The sequence below is a fragment of the Arachis duranensis genome, chromosome 7 (genome assembly GCF_000817695.3).
Source record: "Arachis duranensis cultivar V14167 chromosome 7, aradu.V14167.gnm2.J7QH, whole genome shotgun sequence".
Classification (NCBI taxonomy): Eukaryota; Viridiplantae; Streptophyta; class Magnoliopsida; order Fabales; family Fabaceae; genus Arachis; species Arachis duranensis.
In genome coordinates, this window is record NC_029778.3 from 39,384,332 (window position 1) to 39,392,339 (window position 8,008).

At 38.8% G+C, this 8,008-nt stretch overlaps 1 non-coding gene across 1 annotated transcript; it reads right to left on the reverse strand.

The window, feature by feature from the left end:
- Positions 1-628: 628 nt before the first annotated feature.
- Positions 629-736, reverse strand: LOC127740834 (small nucleolar RNA R71). The gene has a single exon (XR_008001690.1). It is a non-coding gene; the product is annotated as a small nucleolar RNA R71 (small nucleolar RNA).
- Positions 737-8,008: the final 7,272 nt, after the last annotated feature.

The following is an 8,008-nucleotide window of genomic DNA, read 5'->3' on the forward strand; positions in this document are numbered from 1 at the left end:
TCTTCTTTTCTTCTGACACATTAAGGAATTTCTATACTGCAACATAGAGGATTCCACTACTCCCTTTTGTTCTCTTATTTTTCGTTTGAACAAAAACAGGGATAAAAACATTCTTGTTGAAGCTGATCATGAACCTGAAAGGACTCTAAAGAAGAAGCTAAGAAAAGCTAAAGCACAACACTCTGGAGAGGACCTTACAGAGAAATTCGAAAAAGAAGCAGACATGGCATCCGAACCCAACAACAATGCTAGAGATGCAAGGAAGATGCTTGGTGACTATACTGCACCAACTTCCAACTTCTATGGAAGAAGCATCTCAATTCCTGCCATTGGAGCAAACAACTTTGAGCTTAAGCCTCAATTAGTTTCTCTAATACAGCAGAATTGCAAGTTTCATGGACTTCCATCGGAAGATCCTCATCAGTTCTTAGCTAAATTCTTGCAAATCTGTGATACTGTTAAGACCAATGGGGTTGATCCCGAGGTCTACAGACTTATGATTTTCCTCTTTGTTGTAAGAGACAGAGCTAGAACATGGTTAAACTCACAACCTAGAGAAAGCCTAAACTCTTGGGACAAGTTGGTCAATGTTTTCTTGACCAAATTCTTTCCACCTCAAAAGATGAGCAAGCTTAGAGTGGAAGTCCAAACCTTCAAACAGAAGGAAGGTGAATCCCTCTATGAAGCTTGGAAAAGATACAAGCAATTAACCAAAAGGTGTCCTTCTGACATGCTTCCAAAATGGAGCATCATATGTATATTCTATGATGGTCTGTCTGAATTGTCCAAGATGTCATTGGACCATTCTGCTGGTGGATCTCTTCATCTGAAAACCCCTGTAGAAGCATAGGAACTCATTGAGATGGTTGCAGATAACCAGTTCATGTACACTTCTGAAAGAAATCATGTGAATAATGGGATGACTCAGAAGAAAGGAGTTCTTGAGTTTGATACTCTAAATGCCATATTAGCTCAGAACAAAATATTGACTCATCAAGTCAATATGATTTCTCAGAATCTGACTGGATTGTAAGCTGCATCAGGCAGTGCTAAAGAAGCCTCCTCTAAAGGAGAAGCTTATGACCCTAAGAATCCTGCAATGGAAGAGGTGAATTACATTGGAGAATCCTATGGAAACACCTATAATCCTTTATGGAGGAATCATCCAAATTTCTCATAGAAGGATCAACAAAAGCCTCAACAAGGCTTCAACAACAATAATGGTGGGAGAAATAAGTTTCGCAATAGCAAACCTTTTCCATCATCTTCTCAGCAACAGACAGAGAATTCTGAGCAGAGCCTCTCTAGCCTAGCAAACATAATCTATGATCTATCTAAGGCCATTCTCAATTTCATGACTGAAACAAGGTCCTTCATCAGAAATTTGGAGGGACAAGTGGGTCAGCTGAGTAAAAGAGTTACTGAAACTCCTCTTAGTACTCTCCCAAGCAATACAGAAGAGAATCCCAAAAGAGAGTGTAAGGCCATTGATGCGTGAGCATCTTGTCTATCTTTTCCTAGTGAATTTGCACTTAAATTGTTGAGTTTAATTAAGAATTAATTATATTTTAGACACTATGGATGCTATTTTGAGTCTTGGGCAATTTTATCTATTTCAGGTAGCATTCGACGGAATTTGATGGAGTTTCCACAGCATAAGAACAAAAAGAGATGGCTGCGAGGAGCGATGCACACGCGTACTTGACGCGTGCAGTGATCTGGAAGCATTCATAGCGACACGTGCGCGTGACTGACGTGTACGTGTAAATTGAAGATTTGCTCATCGACGCGTCCGCGTGACTTGCGAGGAAGACCAGCGACGCGTACACGTGACGTGCGCGATCTGCAGAATTTACAGAAATCAGTGGCGTGGATTTTGGGCCGCATTTTGACTCAGTTTCCAGCCCAGAAAACACAGATTAAAAGTTGCAGAATGGACAAACAAGTGGTCCCCACCCATCAACTGAAGACTTGATAATTAATTCAAATTTAAATTCAAATCTGAATTTTTAGGAAAAGATATTATTTTTAATTTTAGAGAATTAGATTTTAAAAAATTATTATTATGATTAGTTATAAATAGGAACGTTGTACATTTAGACATGACACACATTGTTACAGAACCCTTACTTTTCTTCTCTGAACCATGAGCAACTAATCCTCCATTGTTAAGGTTAAGAGCTCTATCTATTTTCATGGATTGATTCATTTGATCTTTTTAATTTAATTCATGTCTTGAATTATATTTCAATAATTGTTTTTATTCTTTATTTTTAGAATATGGGTGGAACGGAAGTATGACCCATGTTCTAATTGAGTTTTTGTAAAACTTGGAAAAGCTCTTTACTTGAACAACAACTTGAAAACACATTATACTGAATTTTTAATTATTTGTATTTAATGGGATATGTGACATATAATCCCCTTATTTGTGGATAATTAGGATTCTTTTGGCATATAGACTAGAAATTGATCATCAACCTCTAATTGGAATTAATTGACCAAGGAATTGGCAATTAATGAATTTTAGAGGAGACTAGGAAGGTCTAAGGAATTAGGGTCTAGTCACATATAGTTTGCCATGAAATTAAATCTTGCATGATTAAATTAATTAGAAATAAAAGTTAATCCGGAAATTAGATAACTCTGAAATCTTAACAGCTTTCTTAAATATTTTATTCCCAACTCATTGCTACTTGCTTTCTGAAAATTTTAAAGTACTATTTAATGCTTTTTGAATATCTCAAAACCATTTTCTGCTTGCCTAACTAATCCTATCAAATGCTATTGTTGCTTGATCCATCAATCCTCGTAGGATCGACCCTTACTCATGTAAGGTATTACTTGGTACGACCCGGTGCACTTGCCAGTTAGTAGTGTGGGTTGTAAAATACCGCACCAAGTTTTTGGTGCCGTTGCCGGGGATTGATAGTGATTAACAACTATCAGTTGTTTGATTGCTTAGATTACGCATTTTATTTTTAATTTTATTAAAATCTATTTTTAAAAAAACATTTCGAAAAAAATTCAAAAAAAAAAGAAAAATTTTAATAAATAAATAGCACCAATATTTTTCTTAATTTCTGAAATTAAGTTTGGTGTTACCTATTTATTATTTTTCTTCTATTTATTTTATTTAATATTTTTATCTCTTTACACAGGTTACCTCACTGGGAATTCTCTGCACTCTGACGTAGAGATTCCCATTCTTTCTTGTTTTTTGTTTGTTTATGCGCAGGAACAGAGACAAAGAACATTTATTAGGCTTTGATCCTAAACCTGAAAGGACTTTCAGGCGGCATTTACAACAAGCAAGACTTTACAAGGCTGCAGAATCCACTATGGATCCGACTAATACTGAGAATGCCAATGCGGCAAACCCTAATGGGAATGAGCAACAAAAGAGAGTGCTTAGATCTTACTCTTCTCCTACTGCAGATCTTTATGGAAAAAGCATCGTGGTGCCTCCTATTGGTGCGAACAACTTTGAGTTAAAGCCTCAACTGGTTACCCTAGTGCAACAAAACTGCCAGTATCATGGTCTTCCCCACGAAGACCTAAATCAGTTTATTTCTAGTTTTCTGCAAATTTGTGATACTGTGAAGACAAATGGAGTAAACCCATATGTATACAAACTTATGCTCTTCCCATTTTCTCTGAGGGATGGAGCAAAGCTATGGCTAGATTCCCAACCCAAGGAGAGTTTGGATACTTGGAACAAGGTGGTTATTGAGTTTCTCACAAAATTTTTCCCACCAAAGAAGCTGACTAAGTTTAGGATGGAGGTTCAGACATTCAGGTAGAAGGATGGTGAGACTTTGTATGAAGCTTGGGAGAGGTACAAGCTACTGACTAGGCAATGCCCTCCTGACATGTTCTCCAAATGGACTCAACTAGACATCTTTTATGAAGGCTTGGGTGAAATGTCCAAGATGTGCCTAGATAATTCTGCAGGAGGTTCATTGCACAAGAAGAAGACACCAGAGGAGACTATTGAGCTTATTGAATTAGTTGCAGCAACCAATATTTATACTCATCTAACAGGAATCCTGTGAACTCTGAGACTCCTCAGAAGAAGGGTGTCATGGAAGTGGAAGCTCTTAATGCTATTCTGGCTCAGAACAAGCTTATGTCTCAGCAAATAAATCTACTTACTCAACACATGGGTGGCATGCAAGTCTCAGCTATCAACACCCAAAATCCACCTCAAGAGATCTCTTATGACATGGAAGGACATTTAGTGCAGAATGACAACTATGATTATACTCAGTCCTCTTCTGAACAGGTTAATTACATGGGGATCGGTTCTAGAAATCCCAATAATGACCCCTATTCTTAGACATACAATCAAGGATGGAGAAATCACCCAAATTTTGGGTGGAGAGACCAACCTCAGAGACCTCAGAATTTCAACAATAATTCTCAGGGAGGCTTCCGATAGAACAATTACAATAACCGCCAATCTCAGCCTCAGCAGGCCAACTCTAAGTCCAAGGAAGATTCTAATTGGGAGATGATGAGGAGTTTTATGCAGGAAACCAGAGCCTCCATTAGAAACTTGGAAGTACAAATGGGCCAGCTGAGCAAGCAAATACCTGAGAGATCTGCAAGTACATTTCCAAGTGATACAATGGTGAACCCAAGAGAAGACTGCAAGGTTATTCAATTGAGAAGTGGTAAAACAGCTAGCTCTGAGACAAGGGCCGATGAAGAGCTAGTTGAAAAGAAAGCTCCAGAGGAGAAAAAGGAAGAAGTGGAGCACTCCCCCACAAAGCGTGCAGACAACCTATTCCCTGACTCTCTAGACACATATCCTACATTGCCAAAGGCTCCTGAATACAAGCCAAAAATGTCATATCCTCAGAGACTTCAGAAGGCTTCAAAAGAAAAGCAGTTCTCTAAATTTTTAGATATCTTCAAGAAGCTATAGATCAACATTCCCTTTGCAGAGGCTTTGGAGCAAATGCCTCTCTATGCTAAATTTATGAAAAAAATTGTTGACCCACAAGAGGAACTGGAAGGAACAAGAAACGATGGTGTTAACCAAGGAATGCAGTGCCAATATCCAACACAACCTTCCTGAGAAGATGCCAGACCCAGGGAGCTTTGTAATTCCTTGCACCATTGGGGATGTCACCATTCAGAGAGCTTTATGTAACCTTGGAGCCAGCATCAATCTCATGCCACTTTCAGTGATGAAAAAACTTCAAATTGAGGAGGTAAAACCCACTCGTATTTCTCTTCAACTTGCTAATCTTTCTATTAAATTACCTGTGGGTGTTGTTGAGGATTTACTTGTTAAAGTAGGACCATTTATATTTCCCATTGATTTTGTTATATTAGACATGGAAGAGGAGGTAAAGTCCTCTATTATACTTTGTAGACCCTTTTTAGCTACAGGTAGAGCTCTGATTGATGTACAAAACGGTAAATTAACCCTGAGGGTCAATGAAGAACATGTGGTCCTTCATATTTTTGAACCACTTGTTCAAGAGGTACTGAAAGCTGAGATGCTTGATGACATTCTGGATCCTATCTCTGAGTATAAATTAGTTGAAGTTGATAATTCACCACCCCATAAGACTATGGTTTACACGTCTAGAGCAGAGGAGGAAGCCCCCAAGCTTGAGCTCAAATCCTTACCCCCTTCTCTAAAATATGTGTTCTTGGGTGAGAATGACTCATATCTAGTGATTATTAGCTCTTCCCTAAAGCCTGAAGAGGAAGAGGCGTTTATTTCAGTACTCAAGAGCCATAAAATAGCTCTTGGGTGGACCATTAGTGACTTGAAGGGGATTAGTCCAACCAAGTGTATGCACAAGATCCTCCTTGAAGATGATGCTAAACCAGTTGTGCAACCACAAAGGAGACTCAATCCAACCATAAAAGAGGTGGTCCAAAAAGAGGTAATGAAACTATAGGAAGTAGGAATTATTTATCCTATTTCTGACAGTCCTTGGGTAAGTCCTGTGCAGGTAGTTCCCAAGAAAGGAGGGATGACAGTGATCAAAAATGAAAAGAATGAGCTTATTCCCACAAGAACCGTCACGAGATGGAGAATGTGTATAGACTACAAGAGGCTCAACACTGCTACAAGGAAGGATCATTTCCCCTGCCTTTCATTGATCAGATGCTTGAGAGGTTAACTGGTCATGCATTTTATTATTTTCTAGATGGATATTTTGGATATAATCAAATTGCAGTTGACTCTCAAGATCAAGAGAAAACAGCATTCACATGCCCCTTTGGAGTATTTGCCTACAGAAGAATGCCTTTTGGACTTTGCATTGCTCCAGTAACTTTTCAGAGGTGTATACTTTCAATTTTTTCTGATATGGTTAAAAAGTTTATTGAGGTATTCATGGATGACTTTTCTATTTTTGGTAATTCTTTTGAATCCTACCTTAATCATTTATCTCTTGTATTGAAATGGTGTCAAGAATCAAACCTTGTTTTAAATTTGAAAAATGTCATTTTATGGTTACAGAAGGTATTATTCTTGCACACCAGATTTCAAGTAAGGGAATTGAGGTTGATAGAGCAAAGGTGGAGGTAATTGAAAAATTACCACCACCAACTAATGTTAAGGCAGTCAGGAGTTTCTTAGGTCATGCAGGATTTTATAGAAGATTTATAAAGGATTTTTCTAAAATTGCTAAACCTCTAAGCAACCTCTTGGTTGCTGATGTTCCTTTTGTCTTTGATTCTGATTGTTTGTATGCTTTTGAAATGTTGAAAGCAAACCTTACCTCTGCTCCCATTATAGCTCCCCCTGACTGGGATCTACCATTTGAATTAATGTGTGATGCTAGTGATTTTGCTATAGGAGCTGTTTTAGGACAGAGGCATGGTAAGCTTGTACATGTCATTTACTATGCCAGTCGGGTGTTAAATGATGCCTAAAAGAATTACACAACTACAGAAAAGGAATTATTAGCTGTTGTGTATGCTATTGATAAGTTTAGGTCCTATTTACATGGTTCTAAGGTTATTATTTATACTGATCATGCTGCTTTAAAGTACCTTCTAACCAAACAGGATTCTAAACCAAGATTAATCAGATGGGCGTTGCTCCTTCAGGAGTTTGACATTGAGATAAAAGACAAGAAAGGGTCAGAAAATCAAGTAGCTGACCATCTTTCCAGAATTGAGCCTGAAGCAGGAGTACAACCACCCACAGCTGTGACTGAGACATTCCCAGATGAGCAATTGCTCCTCATTCAGCAGGCTCCATGGTTTGCAGACATTGCAAATTATAAAGCCATGAATTTTATCCCAAGGGAGTACAGTAGGCAACACGTGAAGAAGCTATTGACTGATGCAAAGTACTACATTTTGGAAGAACCATACCTTTTTAAAAGATGCTCAGATGGAATAATCCGGAGATGTGTCCCGGATGAAAAAAAGTAGCAGATTCTCTAGCACTGTTATGGATCTGAGTATGGAGGCCACTTTGGTGGTGAAAGGACAGCTACAAAGGTCCTTTAGAGCGAATTTTACTGGCCGATGACAGATGTGAAAAAGCCACAAATCTCCCTGCCAACCAAGAAATGCCACAGCAGGGGATTCTTGAGGTTGAGTTGTTTGATGTGTGGGGTATTGATTTCATGGGACCTTTCCCACCCTCACATTCAAACAACTATATTCTAGTAGCAGTTGACTCTGTGTCCAAGTGGGTGGAAGCTGTGGCTTTGCCCACCAATGATGCCAAAGTGGTAATGAGCTTTCTTCAGAGATATATCTTTAGCCGGTTTGGTGTCCCAAGGACACTCATTAGTGATGGAGGAAGCCATTTCTGCAATAGACTGTTGGACTCTCTTCTACTAAGATATGGAGTCTGTCATAAAGTGGCAACCCTCTATCACCCTCAGACAAGTGGGCAGGTTGAAGTTTCCAACAGGGAACTTAAGAGGATTCTAGAGAAGACCGTCAGTGTTTCAAGAAGGGACTGCTCCAAGAAGCTTGATGATGCTCTCTGGCCATACCAGCGTACAAGACTCCCATTGGC